We start from the raw sequence: 18671 nt of genomic DNA, 5'->3' as shown, positions 1-18671 counted from the left end.
GGCAGGCTGAGGCTTACCAGTCTCACACAGAACAGAACTATCTCTCTCTGTAACGCTCGGATGCAGCACAGCAGAATTAAAAAAACAGCAGCACAGGCATTGGATGAGAACCTTAGCGTGACGTCACATGAGCGAGCTGATTGGACAGACGAGGATCAGCTCACTCCTGTTTGAAATTTTGGCGGTTGCCCGGCAAAAACGAATTTGATTCTTCGAGTCTTCGTCTTCGCCTACGTTTTGCCGGCACTGTATTCTCTTCGGCATGTCTTCGGAACGAACAAAAAAACTGCCTCTTCGTGCTCGTTTCCATGTTCACCCGAAGACAAATGCGCAAGTCTAGTAAGAATCCTGAAATAGAGAGTGAGAATGAGTAAGATAATGAATGAAGTAATGTCTGGGTGAATTGTGTGAATGAATTGACATCATAGATCATAGATGTATAAGTGATTTGGGGAAAGGCAAAGATGGCAAAGCAGGGTGTTTGAGCTTTGGGGACCAAGATGGCATGGGCAGTCTGTTTTTGGGACAAAGATGGCACAGGCAGGGTGTTTATGGGACAAACATGTCTTATGCTGGGCTGTTTGGGGACAAAGATGGCTCAGGCTGGGCTGTAATTTGTGTGTGTTATCTGGGTGCTTGTCAAGTTCTGTGGACACCAAGGCTGGCTTTGGGGTGTGTAACCTGTGATCTATGCATGTATTTTAGGCTTTTTTATCTATACCTTTAATGCTGAGTTTATATGTGATTTCCAGTTGATCTATACCTGCAAAGCCGGATTTGTGTGTTATTCTGTTGATCTGATATGCTATGTTTCCATACATTATTTATGTATACCTGGGTCTGTATATCTTATTTAGTTCATCTATACCTGCAGTGCTGTTTCCATGTGTTGTTTTTTTTTTATCTATAACTTTATTGCTGAGTTTACATGTGATCACCAGTTGATTTATACTTGCAAAGCTGGGTTTGTGTGTTATTGTGTTGAACTATACCTGCAATGCTATACACGTACGTGTTGTTTACATGTGTTGTTTATTTGATCTATACCTGAACTACAGGAAGGAAGCAAAAGAGAGGTGTGGCATAGTGAATGAAGGGACAAAGGGACTCTGGGGATGATTACGGGGAGAGGACCTTTCAAAGTCACGGTAGAGTTAGAAAGAGGGAAGACTGCACTCTCACAGTCTCAAGACTCTCACAGTCCTCACCCAGTCAGTGTGGCAAATATTTTTTTTTTGGTGTGGGAGAGGAGGGAGTGATTACATGCTAGGGTGCATGGAGAGAGTGCAAAGGAAATAATTGCCTAGGGTCCAATTTTTAAAGTCGAGAGGGGCCCCAGAGAAGTTGTCCGCACAGGGTGCCTGAACACCTAAGACCGGCTCTGGTTAGGATTTATCCATTGGTTGCCACATGTAGCTGCTGCCGCCGCCATTCCACACCATTTTAGCACTTCTTGATGAGGTAAAGTGGGAAGGGACTGTGTGTAGTAAAGAACATACCAATGACTGATGTAGATGTAGAAGTAGCCAAAAAAATTACAGGTGGTCTCATTGATTCCCTACTGGAGGGACACATATTTTTTACAACATCTCACCCTCCCTTATCAGATCTGGGCAATAAGCCTCCCTCCCCTGCCACACAACATTGAATTCTATGTGTCGTTTTGCTCAGAAATGTTTTAGACTTGAGAAAGGGAGAAGAGCTCCCGAAAGCGTGTCATTCTAAAATTCTGTTAGTCCAATAAAAAAGGTATTATCACAAGATACTTATTCCATCTGTTATTTGATATATATATATATATATATATATATATATATATATATATATATCCACATTTGGACTTTTTGGGAAAAAAAATGTTGGAACTAGTGACATCAGTGGGGAAATATTTTTACATGTTATCACATTTATATATTGATTTTTTAACTCTCTTTTTTTATAGTACTAATCTGTCAGGAGGTGGCAGGTCGGGTAGGAGCCCAACTGCAGAGGATACCAGGGGCTCTGTGTGTACCACTTGATCCATGACTGGTAGATAGGCACACAACAGACAGAAAAGCAGGACTGGGACTGGCAAGGCTGATTCTGAGAAAGAACCAGACAGAGATTGAAGCCCTCTGGCAGGCCACAGGATTGGAAGCCCACTGCAAGGGCACACAGCTGGAAGCCCACTGGCAGGGCACATGGCTGGAACATGGCTTGGAAGCCCTCAGGCAGGGCACACAGCTGGAACGCAGCTTGGAAGCCCTCAAGCATGGCACGCGGCTTGAACATGTCTGGACAGGTAGGTGAATCTGGCCCCCGGGGGGGCCTGGTACAGAATGCTGGATCGTGATGTAGCCAAGGTCATATACATGAACAGCATAGCATGTATATAGGGATAGGGCTAATCTCGGGTAACGCGACTCAGCTGTCCCAAGTTGTAATGCATTTTAATAATGTGACTCCTGGGCCAGGTCATGACAGGGTTAATTAGTTAAGTATAGTCATATGTCTTGTGACTTGGGCGTCAGACCTCAACATGTACAGACCACTGTGCTGAATAGATAAGGAAATTCACAAGCACATAAGAACAACATGGCGAAGAACCTCTGTTTAAAGGGCCTGGCCAGCATCATAGAATAGTGGGCCAACCTGCGTCACAGAACAGAAGCCACATAAAGATAACACCATGACGTAAAGACTTTTGTCCCTGGAGGATACTGGAAAATCCCCACAACGGCTATAGAAACCCACAGCCGCAACCACAAACTTTGAAACATCACCTGTGGTGTTTGCAAGAACGTGCACGGGCAGCCCAGGACCAGGGATCCTTGTGTCAAAGCCAAGTGGCTCTTCGAAAAGACTGTTCTGAGGGGTCCCTGCTGAGTTGCGAGTTAATCAGCTAGAGGAGTGATAACTACTTGGCTTGGTGATGTATTATTGTTTTGACATTTGACACTATAGAATTGATTGCTGTGATATTGATTGGTTGATTGATTAACTCGTTTTACACACACATATATACATACATATAAGTTTGCATACACAACTATTTTCTATCTGCTGTAGTAAGAGTTCTATATTAAAGTTTATTAGAAAGGGGTGCTCCTGAGAGGGAAGGGTGGGTACTAGTGGCTGCAGGGAGACATATCAATGTTATAATGATCACATACCTCAGGTTAGTAAGGTGGAACCCTGACATAATCATATTGTGATTACCTAGCTAGGCTCCATTAACTTGCGTGGTTGACTGCTGTACCTAAGTTTTCAAAGGATCTGGAGAGAGCCCCTCTTGGTAACTTGTTCAGTTTTTAAAGGGGTGCCTCCATCATGCAAGATGGCAAAGTCTCTCCAGAGCAGTTAAAGTGGTTCCTGGGGGAGGCATTGGGTCGCTCTGTGTTTCAGTGACATCGTTTAAGCTTAACATATTTAACATGAAGCAATTAGATGGGGGCCCCTGCTGTGGATTTTGGTGTTGCCTCAACATCGAGGCATTCTAGCAACATTGTGTAGGAGAAGAATATACGTACAAATATGTGGAAAAATTCCCATTATATTTTGACCACGATAATAAATCTAATAAAATAAAAGTTAAAAAATATGGGATATCATCCTGTGGGATATCATCCTGTCGCTGCCGTCATCTTGCCTCCCATTGGTCCATTCCCTGTTCTCCCGCCTTTGGTTCCTATTTAAACTTCTCTGTCCTGTTCTCCAGTGCCCGTTCAACAAGTCACTATTGTAGTACTCTGGGTATTTGTTTCATGCATTGTTCCTGTCTCTCTTTGCCTGATATTCGTGTACCAGACCTCTGCTTTGGTTCCTGACACTGATCCTACGCTGCCTGTCCCAACCTCTGCTTAGTTTCCTGACACTGATCCTGCGCTGCCTGCCCCGACCTTGTCTTGTTTAAGGTTCTCATTCCTCTGTCTCTGGCCCTGTTCCGTCTATTTGCCTCGGAGTCCTTGCAAGTTTGTCACCGTTCTTGCATAGTGGGTCCTACACCTGTCCCGCCTGGGCCTGCATAACAAGTGTATCCATCTTCTGATGGCTACTTCCAGCAGGATAATGCATGTCACAAATGTCACATCATCTCAAACTAATTTGAACATGACAATGAGTACACTGTACTCCAATGGCCTCCACAGTCACAAGATCTCAATCCAATAGAGCACCTTTGGGATGTGGTGGAAGAACTGCATCATGGATGTGCAGCCGACAAATCAGCAGCAACTGCGTGATGATATCATGTCCATATGGACCAAAATCTCTGAGGAATGTTTCCAGCACCTTGTAGAAACTATGCCACTAAGAATGAAGGCAGTTCTGAAGGCAAAAGGGGGTCCTACCCGGTACAAGGTGTACCTAATAAAGTGGCTAGTGAGTGTAAATTTTATACACTTTTTGTTATATCACTTTTTATACACACTATTATAAATGAAATGTGCTGTCAGGATTGGGTTTGGAGCATAAGAGCAGAGGATAGTCCAAAACGATGTCAGGAACAGTCCAATAGGTCAGGGGCCAGCGGCGATCAGAGAAAACGGTAGTCTAAGCTAGGGTCAGGAAACAGACAAACGGGGTAGTCCAATCGGAAAGCCAAAGGTCAAGCAACAGATAATCCAATAGAGGCTCTGTAGCAAGGCGAGCAGAGAAGAACAGGAATCTGGAGTCCAAGGACATATAGGAACCAAAGTTCTGGAACACTGGTCACAGTCTGAGGGGTTTTTATAGTGCTGCAGGTATACACTCCTCCCCTGTGTTGAACAAGCTCCTCACTGGATTGGTTACCAGAGAGGATTTATTCCACAGCACCCGTTTCACTGTTTTAGTGTTTGAACATCATTGGTGGATAGTTGATGGTGGAGGCAGACTTTACCTCCTCTCCACAGGTGTACAACATTATGCTGATATCTGCGCAACACCTGGAAGTCTTCCCTGTGGCAACCGCAATCACAATCCTGCATAGACGCCGCTACTACAGTCCGCGATCACAGAGCTTTTGGGAGGCCTGCAGTGACAGAGGACAACTGGAGAGAGCAGGTAAGGGTGAGAGGGGCATGACATGTCTGTTATAATAAGCAACTTATAGCTGCATATATGAATAGTTACTGTTTTAATAATAAAATATATGTGTAAAGACATATTAGACATATTATCTTTTATATTTTTTCTGATATACTACCGTATTTAAGATTTTATCTATATGGAGACTTCATGTCCATACCTGGGAACTCTCCGGGTGAAGGTCGCGGGGTCTTGACATGCCCCACTCCCCACCCATTTTCCCTTTAAATGTGGGTCTTGTGACGTCGGTGGGCAGTCCCGCTGATGTCAGTGCGAGTTCCCTCTGACGTCGGAGGCCATTCCCGCTCAAGATGTTTTGCCCCTCCTCTTATGGGGGACACCTCTCTTGAGCCGAAAGCCTCCCTAGAGCTCTTGGGTAAATCTGCAGAACTTTCAGAGTGGCAAGAGCAGATCTGGGAGAAGTAAATAATTCAGACACACGCAAGGTGTTCGTTCTCAGTCACTTCTCAATTTATTATAAAAATGTAACACACAGCATATGGTGGGTACAACTAATCTAAACCAAACCTAGAATAAGGTCAAAAGTTCTTATTTACACAAGAGTAAATATCGTCCTAGCATACATACAAGCAAACATATGTTAGCCTGTTACTCAAGAATGAGAAAAAAATCATTAACAAAAACTTGTCCACGTTGGCAAAAATATCTATAACAAATGTATATTTAATACAAAATGGTGTTCATCTAAATTCCATATATACAGTCCCTCCTTTTATCACAATGTGATAACTTTACCCGCTATCATCATATTGAAGCATAATATCATACATTTTTACGTTCCCAAGGACTTTTGGTCAATCCACGCTTGACTTGAAATGTGTTACTATTGCTGTACATATCACTCTGGGTGGTATGGCCAAATACCTGTGTGGCCATAACAATAGCCACAATTATGATAGCCGCCCCACTGATTGTCCAGATGACGTAATTCGAGAGTCTCTTATCCCTTTCTGTCATGGTGGAAGTCCTTTGACTCGTGAAGCATGAATCCATGATGGTGACTCTTTTGTAAGGACAGCAGTTCTTGTCACAGCCAATATAGTGGTTGGTTCTCCGTAGGGTAGTTCCTAAGACTTGTTGGTTTTCGTCAACTGCTTTACGACCACTCTGTCTCCAGGCTTGAAACTGTGTGTCGGTTGACCTGAAGGTAAAGGAAGAGACAGAGAAACATCACCATAGATACCATTCAATTTCAAATGTTGTACATAACCTTCCTGCATCTGTCCTACATCCCCAGACTCCACTGGGCAATACTTACCATTAGCCCAGGGAACGGCCTCCCCATTAACACTTCATAAGGTACTAGTTTGGTGGTGCAATTAGGGGTCATTCTTATTTCACCTAATACGGCTAGAAGATGGTCAGACCATCCATTTGTACCTTTGCACAATTTGTCTTTGTTGGTTCTATTAGTGCGTTCTACCTGACCAGAGGATTGTGGATGATACGGGATATGAAATTTCCAGTCTATGGCCAGAAGCTTAGATATCTCTTGAATCAGCTTAGAGTTAACATGAGTTCCTTGATCACTGTTAATTTGTAGTGGATATCCCCATCATGGGATGATCTCTTTGCATAATATTTATGCTACCATTTTCGCATTCTCATTGGTGGTAGGGAACGCTTCCACCCATTTACTGAATTGATCCACAATTACCAGAAGGTCCTTTAAATTACCTGCTGCCGTGGGCATATGTGTAAAATCAATCTGTAGTTGTTACATAGGACCTGTTTGTGGGTAAGCGGTATTGCTTTAATGGGTTGGAGTCTCACGACTGACTGAGATATATGTAATTTACTTGGACCGCTTTCTGCACACTGTGATTATTTCTCATTATCTCATTATTATTTCTCTGCACCCACGTGCTCGACACTTATATCCTCTCCTCTTATCAGAGGTGGTATATTCCCCCATGCTGGTTCCCTGGCCCGCTCACGTTTATATATGCTATATGGATATTGTGTATGCATTGTAGGGAACAGCTCACTCATGGGGCGGCAATGACAGTCTTCACACAGGTTTCAAACGTAAAGCGTGTTTATTTTGATGCTGTAGGCACAGAGCACCTTATAAACAAAACAAACTCTAAGCCTGTCCGGCTCTAACTAAACATCCGGATACCTCTCTACAAGCCAAGGTCTGGCACAAACCAAAGTAACAGGTTTTGCATGGGTAAAGCTTCATACCTGGTGGGCTGCAGCGCTGGCTGTAGCTGCTCCTTCACTCAGTTTCTCCTCCCCTTTGCAAACCTAACAGCCCTCTCTTTTAAGGCTTCCTCCCCAGTTATGAGCTTAGGAAGCCTCACCTGAGAGCGCCTGGGTTTGCTACCATGCCTGGCTGAGGAAACCAGGTGAGATATATATCCCATCAACCACTCTCCCATACACTTTACCACAGCATATGTATATGTATATATCTTTCTGTATTCCCCCCCCCCCCTGATTTGTCTACTTGGGCTGCCTTATATCTATTGTGCCTGTTTCCCTGCACACATGGTGTTACTCATTACTCTCCACCACACTCATAGGTTTCAGCCACGTGTATCAAGGGTCAAGTACTCCCCACCCTGGGGTCTCAGCTCGCACACATATCTCTATACGGGACTCACTAGATGCTGTGGCTAACTCCGTATGCACTCGATACTGCTCATTCCTCTTTCTATACATTATACTGATTACCATGTATTTTCCCTGTTACTCATGGGTCGTGTGCTTTGCGGCGTGCATGCCCCCTCAGTCCTCTGCTGTTCACTTCCTTTTCATTGCTGGGCTACTATACATATATTGTGCTTATTTTTCTTCACGTGTGGTGTTACTCATCACACTTCTAAGACCGAATCGCACATACCCTCCCCTCACCGAATGTCATGTACTTCTCTCTCCGAGGCGCTAGCTCGCACACATACCTGTATATGGGACTCATTTGCCTCTCTGAGATATTTGTCCTATTCTCATTTTATCTGTACGTAGACTTCCCTGCTCTGTGGTTATCTCCCTCCATACTCACTATTACTCTTTATTCCGCTTATACATTAACATGATTACCATATATTTTATCTGTTTACCAAGAGACGTGTGCCTCCTTAGGTGTGTGCCTCCTCGGTCCTTTACTATACTGTATCATCTTTCAGTTTCGTTTAGATGTCTTACTCTTCCCATCAGGGATTATTTTCCATATGTTGTGGTGCTAACCTATGCCCCATTACATGGTGCTTATTATTCTGCATGCACGCTCCCATGATGGCGGATGCCGTCTATGTAGTTATTTTTACTTTTTACTAAATCCCTGTGCCGTTTTTCCCTTGAGGCTGTGTAGGCCCTGTCACTTTGCACCCTCTTTTGTAGGGGCTGGGTGGCTCGTCTTTGTTCTCACCCTTCCCGGCGCACTTAGTGCCTTTCTTTTTTCCCCTCCTCGTTCTTCCCTGCCTCCCCTTCTCCCTGTTCCCCCTACTGTCCTAATTTTTTCTTATCTACTCCCCCCTTTTCTCTCTGTGTCCGCTCTTCCTCCTCTCTCCACCTTCCCCCCTTTTTTTTTTCTTTCTTTCTTTCTCCCTGACCCTCGTACCCACAATGCCTTCCCCCACTCGGGAGAGCCCGCTCACGTTTCTCTCCATTAATGCCCGGGGACTGAATATCCCGGAGAAGTGCTCCCACTTGCTCTGCGACCTACGGCGGGAGCGAGTCGATGTGGCCTTTATTCAAGAGACGCATTTTCGAGAGGGCTCTGCTCTTCGTCTGTCCAACCATTATTACCCCACGGGCTTCTTTAGCAATGCCTCTGGCTCTAAGACGAAGGGTGTTGCCATCCTGTTATCCAAATCTGTACCTTTCCGTGAACTGGCCGTGTTGGCAGACCCCAATGGCCGTTTCCTATTTCTCAAATGTCTCATTGCTAACCAGACCTATACCTTTGCTAACCTCTACTTGCCCAACCGGGGCCAACATGTCACCCTGAGGTCTGCCCTTGGGCGTCTAAACGACTTTCGTGAAGGTGTCTTGGTGCTGGGAGGCGATTTTAATATCGCCCTCCACCCGTCCTTTGACACCTCCACCGGCACCTACACATGTCTTGCGCAAGGTCCTTTTCCCTCCTCTCTCGATTCCGGCTGACCGGGACTACACGTTCTTCTCCGCGCCCCATGGCTCCTTCTCCCGGATCGATTATTTCTTTCTCCCGTACCACCACGCCGCCCTCTTACGCAGTGCCCGCATAGGCTTGACCACATTGTCTGACCACGCCCCTCTGACTATCTCGATTAGCTCTCAACTCCTCCGTTCTTCTGAGCGCACTTGGCGCCTCAACGAATCCCTTCTGGCGGATGCCAGCGTCTGTGCAGACACGGCTGACGCAATCTCCCAATACTTCCGTGATAATATCGCGGACGACATCCCCCTTCTCACTGTGTGGGAGGCCCATAAATGTGTTTTGAGGGGGCATCTTATCAGCCTCTGTTCACAACGTAAAAAAGCGGAGAGCCTGTCGATCTCCTCTCTCTGTACCCAGATAGCAGCCGCGGAACAAGCCCAAAAAGAATCCTTATCTGGAGAGCACCTGCAACGTTTACTGTTGCTTCGGAAGGACCTGGCTTCTCTTCTGAACGCCAGATATCACGTCTTATTTACGCAATAGGGCTCTTTTCCATGAGCACGGAGATAAGTCGGGTAAATTCTTAGCCATGGCTCTCAGGCAGTCTCGCCGCCTCACCTACATACCCAGGATCCGTTCCTCAGATGGAGTGGTGCGTCTCCTCCATTCGGACATCTCGGCCAGCTTCCTCAAATATTTCACCGACCTCTACAACCTTCCCTCTCCCAGGGGGGATTCGCCCTCTCGGATTCCACGCATCCGCGACTACCTCTCGCGCACCCTGACTCGGCATCTACCGACCGAGGCTGCAGCAGGCCTGGACGTTCCCATCTCTCACGCGGAATTTTGCCTGGCTATCAAATCCTCTCATTCTGGGAGATGTCCCGGCCCAGATGGGTTCCCCCTGAAATATTATTCACGTTTCCGCGAACAACTTGGTCAGCACTTTGTGGATGCCTTTAATTCCATATTGGATGGTGGCCGGATACACCCACACTCCACTTTGGCATCCATTACTCTTATACCTAAGGAGGGCAAGGATCCGGAACACTGCGGCAGCTACCGCCCGATCTCGCTGCTTAATGCGGACCTCAAGCTGTTCGCTAAAATCTTGGCGAACAGACTGAAGCCTTTTCTCCCCGCCTTGGTGCACCCGGACCAATCAGGCTTTGTCCCCGTCCGAGAGGCTAGAGACTGCACCATCCGCGCCCTAAGCCTGATACACTTGGCGAGGTCCTCCTTCATACCTTCAGCCTTCCTCTCTACGGACGCCGAAAAGGCGTTCGATCGCGTGGATTGGACGTTTCTGTTGGCCACCCTTGAGCACATGGGCTTCGGGACGGGCTACCTTTCTTGGGTCCGCTCGTTGTACACCGCTCCTTCGGCGAGGCTTCGAATTAATGAGCTCCTATCGGACTCTTTTTCTATTCGTAATGGCACCAGACAGGGCTGCCCCCTGTCTCCGTTATTGTTTGTGCTCACCCTTGAACCTCTTTTACAAGCCATCCGGATGAATCCTGACATCGCTGGCATTCCGTTGGGCAACACCCAACATAAGGTCCTAGGCTACACCGACGATCTTCTTTTCTCCATCTCTCGGCCCCGGTTGTCTTTGCCCTCCATTTTAAAGGAACTGGATCTCTATGGTTCCCTGTCTAATTTCAAAATTAATATGGCCAAATCAAATATGAAATTCTGGGGGTGGATATCTCCGCAGGGGAGAGCGCCTCCCTCGCGACCGCATTCCCGTTCCGTTGGTGCGACGCGAAACTGTGCTATCTCGGCATTTGGTTGTCAGCGGACTTCTCCCAACTCTTTTCTATAAACTTCCTGCCTATTCTCTCTGCGTTGCGTACTGACCTCGCTAGGTGGTCCCGGCCCACTCTCTCCTGGGTGGGAAGGATTAATTCGATCCCCACGGATTAAACATAGTGTGCTCGTTCTGCCGAAGGAGAGGGGTGGCCTGGCTCTGCCCTGCCCCCGCACGTACTATCGGGCCTGTCACCTTCTGCGTGTGCTTGAATGGTCATGTGGGTATCTCTACCATTCCTTCCACCCTTACGCCGATCCGTGATAACCCTGCCTTCCCCCCCGGGGTTGGGTGTGGACCTGTTCCCTGGGGTGGCTGCTGGGAGGGTGTCCGGGATTCGGGCATTCTTGTCCTCTCGTGGCTTGAAGCCATTGGTGGACCTGGTGGCTGCTGACCCGCCGACCCCTCTCGACCGGTTCCACTATGCCCAGCTGGGCAACTTCTTTCGGACTCTGGTCCGTAAGCACGAGATTTTCCGGGACCTTACTGTCTTTGAGAATCTTTGCGTCCGAGACGAGATACCGGCTCGCGGTGTGTCCTTGCTTTACGGACTTCTTCTGCCTGCTGTTTACCCTGCTACCACGCCCCATGTAGGGAGATGGGAGGGCTCGTTGAATCTGTCCCTTATGGAGGGACAATGGCGTAAGATATCGATCCTCACCCACCAGCGCTCCATCAATAACAGGGACCAGGAGATGTCCTATAAACCCTTGGCCGGTTGGTACCACCCTTCATCCACACTGGCCCGATACAATTCCGACATACGTGATGAATGCTGGAGGTGTGGGGCTTCCCCGTGCTCGATCCTTCACTTATGGTGGTCTTGCACTCGGATGCACTCTTTTTGGACCACTGTCCACTCCACTGCTCAAGCTCTTACTGACAGGCGGCTACCGTTCACCCCTGAGTTTCTCCTATTGCTGCACATGACCTACCCTGTCTCTTGGTACAAATCCACGATACTCCGTCATCTCCTAGTAGCGGCCAAATCTCTAATCCCACTACACTGGGGTGACCCTGCCCCACCCTCGGTCCGGGAGTGGATCCTGCGGGTAGAGAGGAGACGTGTCCTTGAGGAGCTGGTGTGCTCGGTGGACGACAGGTCTGACAAACATCTTCGTCTCTGGTTTCACTGGGTGCAATATCTCTCTTGCCCCGAGATCCGCCCTCTCCTAGAGGCTACACCCGCTCCGTAGCCCCATCTTGCCCTTCCTGCCCCTCCCACATTTCCTCACCCTCCCTTATTTTATTTTTTTTCTCTTTCTTCTTCTTCTCTCTTTTTTTCTCTTTTCTTTTTCTCTCTTTCTCCTCACTCCCATCCATTCCTACCCTCTGTTTCCTGTCTCCCTTTCCCCTCCCTGGACCCTTTGTCTTTCCGTCCCCTTCCCGGTCCGTCACAATGCCGCATTCTACCGCGTTTTATCACTTCCTGGGCGCTTTCTCTATGTTGCTGGAGGAGCCTCGCCCGCTGTGCTGTAGCCTAGCCCCGACTTCCCCCTCGATGTCGGTCGCTTTTCGCCTTCAATATTGAGATGGACCCTAGCTGTCCCGTACTCCATAGTTTCCCAGTCTCGCTGGCCCCGCTTCATTCGGAGTCCTCCACACATACAACATCCTGTTGTGTCACGGGCCACGACGGCGTCGCTTCTCTGGTTCACTATTTTGGTTGGTCCTTTGGGATTCTATTGATATTCTATTGTACCAGCTGTGTTACTCACGAGTGTGTGCCTACCATGCTACATATATCCTCATGCTACGTATGTCGTGATGGCGTTGGACTGTACCCTTATCCCTGCCCCCCCTCTTCTTATTTCTGTACCCCCCCTCCCTTTGTTGGATATTTCTCTGAAAAATGATTAATAAACATTGATTTACCCTAGAAAGAACCGCTTGGGTTCCCCACAAGATCTGGCACAAACTCGACTACGAAAGGGGGAGAATTCAGCTCTACGTCAAGAGGAGCTCTTGGCATTGAAGTTCATGGACAGAAAAGAAGTGTGCATGCTGAGCACCATCCACGTTGAGAGAACTGTGGAGGTTTCTGTCCGTGGCAGAGTTGGGGTCACTAGAAAGCCAGTGTGCATCAGGGCCTATAATAAGAACATGGGTGGAGTTGATCTGTCAGATCAACTCCTACAACCCTACCTCATTATGAGGAAGGCAAATGCCTGGTACAAGAAGGTTGCAATTTATCTCATGCAAATTGCAAACTACAATGCAACTGTCTTTTTTGCATTTTCAACTTCAAGTTATTTCGGGTATCTTGTACCAAGATGCACCTGTTCCCCGGTCGGTGATGGAGTCTAGCAGAATTTTTAGACTTCCTCCTACAAAGAAGAAGTCCCCCAAAAAGATGCAGGGTATGCTACAGCAGGGGGCAAAGAAAGGACACCACATTCTACTGTCCAGATTGCCCTGGAGAACCTGCACTCTGCCTTGGTAACTGCTTCAAACTGTACCACACAGCTGCCCATTTTTAATTTTTTTTGTTGTTGTTCCTGCTCCACTTTTGTATTTTTTTTTAGAATTTTTTTACATTTACTGCTTTTTAGATTTTTTTTGCTGCACCATTTTTATGAGCAAGTGTCCCCTGTGTCTATTCTGTGGCTGAGAGTTCGCTTAACGGTGCTAGATAAAATCCCTTCTTGGAGAAAGGCCAGGCTTTCTTGTAGCCTGCCCCTTCTGAAAGTTGGGTACAAAAAAAGTTTTTAACTGATGTCAAAATTTCAAATTGAAACCGTGAATTACGCATGTCCCAAATGTTACCTTTTAGCCCTCACACAACCTGACAAACCATGCATGTGGGTTATCACTGTACTCAGATGTTGCTGAACACATATTGGGGTGTTGTTTGAAAGGGACATACACCAGGACCTGTATATTTATAACTAAAATCCAATTTGTGTGTAAAAATACTATTACAAAGTTTGACAAAGTGTGGTTGTATAATTAGTGCATGGAACGGGTTAAAATACCAGCATTTGAAATACCCTGGAGTGTCTAGTTTCCAAAAATATATGGTTTGATGGGGTAAATTGAATTAGCCGGCTTCAAAGATGTTCCAAAGAGGAGATAGAGGCAGAATGACTAAATGCTGTCTGTGTTGAAAACCTGAATTATGCATGTCCCAAAAGTAGCCTTTTACCAGCCAAATAATCTGACAAACCTATGCATGTGGGGTATCCCCATACTCAGCCAAGGTATTTCAAATGCTGGTATTTTAACCCTTTTGATGCATGATATTCTACCATCAGCCTTTGCCAAAGTTTGTGGTGTTTTTTTTCACACAAATTGTACTTCAGGAATTAATTCATAGCTCCTGGTATATGTCACTATCAAACAACACCCCAATATGTGTTCCCAACATCTCCTGAGTTCAGTGATACCCCACGTGCATGGGTTTATCGGGTTGTTTGGGATTTAAAATGCCACATTTGGGGAGGGTGCATTTTTCAACTTGGAACTTTATTGTCCTACTGCCCTCATGTCCTAAATCGCCACTACATAATTATTTTTAAATGTTAGCACATTTTTTTTTTTTTATATTTTACTAATCACATAGCGATTAGAAAGCTGGGCTCCATTGGCTTGCATATATATATGCAAATATACGAACTAACACCAAACAAAAACAAAAGTTTTAGATTTTAGAAAAGCTAATGTTTCTAATATGATATCACCACAATCATGGTGATTGCTTGGGCTTTGCTGCTGTCTGCCCAGGGGTCTTTTTAATCCGCTGTGCCAAAAAGACATACCCTACCCATGCATATGGGGTATTCCTGCACTCAGGGTGGTTCTGAAATCACAAGTTATTTCAGTAATTTTCAGCAAATGCCGCAGACGCCATAGACGCGGCATACGCCTCGGATAATCTCTTACCTCTTCCTTGCTGTGCCGGTCCTCGTCTGTGCCGGTCTCAGTCTATGCTGGTCCTCGCTGTGCCGGTCTTCGTTGTGCCGGTCCTTGCTGAGCTGGTTTTTGCTGCCCTGTCTTCCTCTCTGGTGCCTCCTTTCCTCGCCCTTTACATCGGTGGGAGTTTTGGACGCCCTGGTTCCTGTTTCCCGGGTCCTGGACATCGGGACTGTTGGCTCTTCTGCGACGTAGGTTGTGGTAACTTGTCTTGCCCCCATAAACAAAGGGAATAGGTTAAGGTGGGCGTTCTTCGAATCCTTCCCTCCCACAGTTCACTAAAGGATGTGATGTCAAATGAAGGATATATAATATAATGCCACACATGGACTCCTTCAGTTCTTTTTCCTTTTCCTCCATGGTGGATGTGGTAAGAGTCAGCTCCCAGCAGTGAGCTATTATCGGATCTGGAGGCTTAACATTGGGTGAGATCAAATTGTGTTGAAGGGAATATTTGTATAGAGAGAGAGATAAAAGGGGGTTGTTGTCCTGTGGGGTTTGGCTATGCGTGTGTATATGAGATAAATGTGTTTGCTGTGTTGTTACCTTATTATAAATACCTTTGAATGTAGACGAACCTTTGTGAGATATATTTTGATTTAAACACCACATGGGTGAGTCCAACTGGGACTGGGTCTGGGGCCTGTTCCTCTCCTCTGCTGACCCCCGTCTGACCCCTTGAAACACATAATATTTAAAAAAAAAAAAAAAAAGAAGCAAATAATATGGTTGGAAGAGACATAGAGGAATAAATAATATAGAAGGGTATATAAGGAAGAAGGAAAAATGTGAAGGAGGAAGAGGAAGGAAACATGTGCAGGAGGAAGAGGAAGGAAAGGAGAAGGGAGGAAGAAAAAGAAAAAAAAATATATATATATATAAAATATATAGCGCCTGTTTAGAAGAGGAAGAAGACGGAAGTGGAGAGGCGTTAAAGGGAAAGGCAAAGAGAGAAAGGGAAAAAAGTGTGCGGCTATACCTCCCTGAATGCACCTGATTTCATCTGATCTCGGAAGTTGACAAGGGGAGGGGGAAGAAAAGAAGAAGGTAAAGGGATGGACGACCTGATGAAAAATATTACATTAGAAATCCACACTAGTTCAAAAGATATAAAGGCAGATATTGCAATATTGACAAATAGTATGTAGATTTTGGAGAAACAAATTACACAACTTGAAGAACAACATATCTGTATAAAAAAAATATTGCAGAAAGAAGGCTAGATGAAACAGATGTTAAAATACCAAATATACACTTCAGAAATATTCCTGAGGTATATACCCAAGACAAAATAAAAGACTTTCTTCTTGAATTTTTTAAAGATCTCAAATTAAACATCGACCCCTTATCCGCACAGGTTGAAGGATATTATTGTGTACCTAAGCCTAAAGCTATTCTAGAGACAACTCCTAGAGATTTATTTGTGAACTTCACTTCTTTCCAGTTTAAGGAACAACTAATTTGTGCGATGCGAGAAAGAGTCACCAAGGACAATAGAGGTCAGAGATTCTAGCTTTTCCTGATCTCTCGCTTTCAACTCGTCTTTGGAGAAAGTCTTTCTATAAAGAATTGAAGATCTTGTGTGAACACAACTTGAAATATCTATGGGGTTTTCCAACCCTTAAGGGATTGAATTAAAAACAATTTAGGAAACTAAAGATGGCCCAAAAACATAATTGACTCATGTGTCTATGAAGTCTCTAGTTAGATTAAGGGGAGACAATAGTAAACCTTAGTAGCTGCAATAGATTTTTTTTTTATTATTATTATTTTTTTCTTCTCATTTTTCCTCTTCCCATACTAAGAAGCACTCTAACAATATCCCGATGGGGTCACAAATTATCATAAAAATATTTTTAGATAAGACACTTACACAATGCAACATTAAATGCACTTTAATAATGTTTTGAGGTAGATATAAATTACGCTTGCTCTGATTGATAAGTATTTTATGAATTCGGGATTAGATTTCTACTATAATGTTTTTGATAGGTTTCTTACGAATTTAAGATCAGATATTTATTATAATACTAACTACATATCATTTTCACAATATCAAATCCCTTTTTATTTTTTTTTCTCTCGAGATGCACTTTGCCAACATTTTTATGTGACAATAAAATACTTTTCAAAGATGCTATCTACTACAAGAAATTAATAATAATGATGATGGAGTCACAAATTACCATATAATACTTTTAGATAAGACACTTACGGTATATATGCAATACTTAATGCTCTTGAACAATGTTTTGATGCAGATATAAATTATGTTTTGTACTTATTTGATTGATTCATTTTCCCTCTTCCTATATTAAGAAGCACTCTAACAATATCCCGATGGAGTCACAAATTATCATAATATTTTTAGATAAGACACTTACACAATCTAACATTAAATGCACTTTAATAATGTTTTGAGGTAGATATAAACTAAGCTTACACTATCTGATCGATAGGTATTTTATGAATTCAGGATTAGATTTTTACTATAATCACTATAATTTATTATAACACTAATAATATATTATTTTTTATTTTTTTTTATTTTTTTAATAAATATTCTAATGAACACTATGATATCGACAGATACTATGACATTTTTTGATGGACATTCAGTATATGAATTTACCACTGATTATATTCTAAAAATACTTTGATGTAGATTCAACTTACGGTTGCACTTTTTGATTACTACATATCTTAGGAATTTAAGACTACTTCTAATAATATTTATCTTATTTAATTATTTTTATATATATATGTATGTATCTATCCATTTTTTTTTCTCTTTCTCTTCCCTATCACCCTTGAAATAAGATAGATCTGGGAGTCTTTGTTTATCAGTCTAGGGGGAGGTCAGTTTATCCCGCCTAAGTTGCTCTATGGGAGTTTCAGAGAAAGCTCATATTGTGTATTTACACAATGTTTCTTTCTTTTATGTGTTTTGTTTTATGTTTTTAGAGAGGGAATTTTTCTCTCTCTCTTATGTTGTGTCAATGTCAGTCTGATGGATTCTTTAGATTATTATTTGATGGGTGTCTTCCTAGGGGTAGAATCTTTCCAGTCTTACTAAAGTATGGTTAAATGTCTTTCAGCCAATGTCCAGGGCCTAAATTCACCGATAAAAAGAAAACGAGTGTATGACTTTCTGAGAAAGTAGATATAGCTCTACTCCAAGAAACTCATTGGAGAAGAATTGATAAGACCAGATGGGGGGTAAATATTTTTCTAAGGTTTTTGATTCATCTTTAGAAGACAAAAAAAAGAGGTGTGGCTATAGCATTTTCATGCAGAGTAAAAGTAGAGACCAAATTTATTGATCAGGATTTTGACGGACAGCTCTTGATTTGGGTCGGAACATTAAATGATGAGAAATACACTTTGGTAAATGTATACTGTCCCAACACAGAACTGATTGGTGCCCTCTCCAAACTATTAGATAAAGTTGAGAAGGTTAAACAGGGTGCTCTTTTAATCGCTGGGGATTTTAATTACATCCAAGACTTGGATTTAGACAAAAAAGTGGCCCCCCATAAGGCTCTCCAAATTTAATAAGAATTTCAAGAGTTTTCAGAAATACCATTCAGAGAGCAATTCTCTATGATATTTGGACAGTTATACACCCTACAGAAAAAGATTATTCCCACATCTCTAAAGTTCACCAAACCTAATCGAGAATAGACCTGATCTTTGGAGAAATCCCTGATACCATTAACTAAACACATTTCTATCAAAGACAACATATGGTCTGACCATAGCTTGCTGATTTTAGAATTGAAAGATAAGATA

At 44.1% G+C, this 18671-nt stretch overlaps 1 pseudogene; it reads left to right on the top strand.

Moving 5' to 3' along the window:
- The first annotated feature begins 13544 nt into the window (after positions 1-13544).
- LOC128470817 (uncharacterized) lies at positions 13545-13668 on the top strand (annotated as a pseudogene).
- Positions 13669-18671: the final 5003 nt, after the last annotated feature.

Source organism: Spea bombifrons, chromosome 12 (genome assembly GCF_027358695.1).
Source record: "Spea bombifrons isolate aSpeBom1 chromosome 12, aSpeBom1.2.pri, whole genome shotgun sequence".
Classification (NCBI taxonomy): domain Eukaryota; kingdom Metazoa; phylum Chordata; class Amphibia; order Anura; family Pelobatidae; genus Spea; species Spea bombifrons.
Note: the sequence above shows the minus strand (reverse complement) of the source record. Positions and strands in the feature narration are given on the sequence as shown.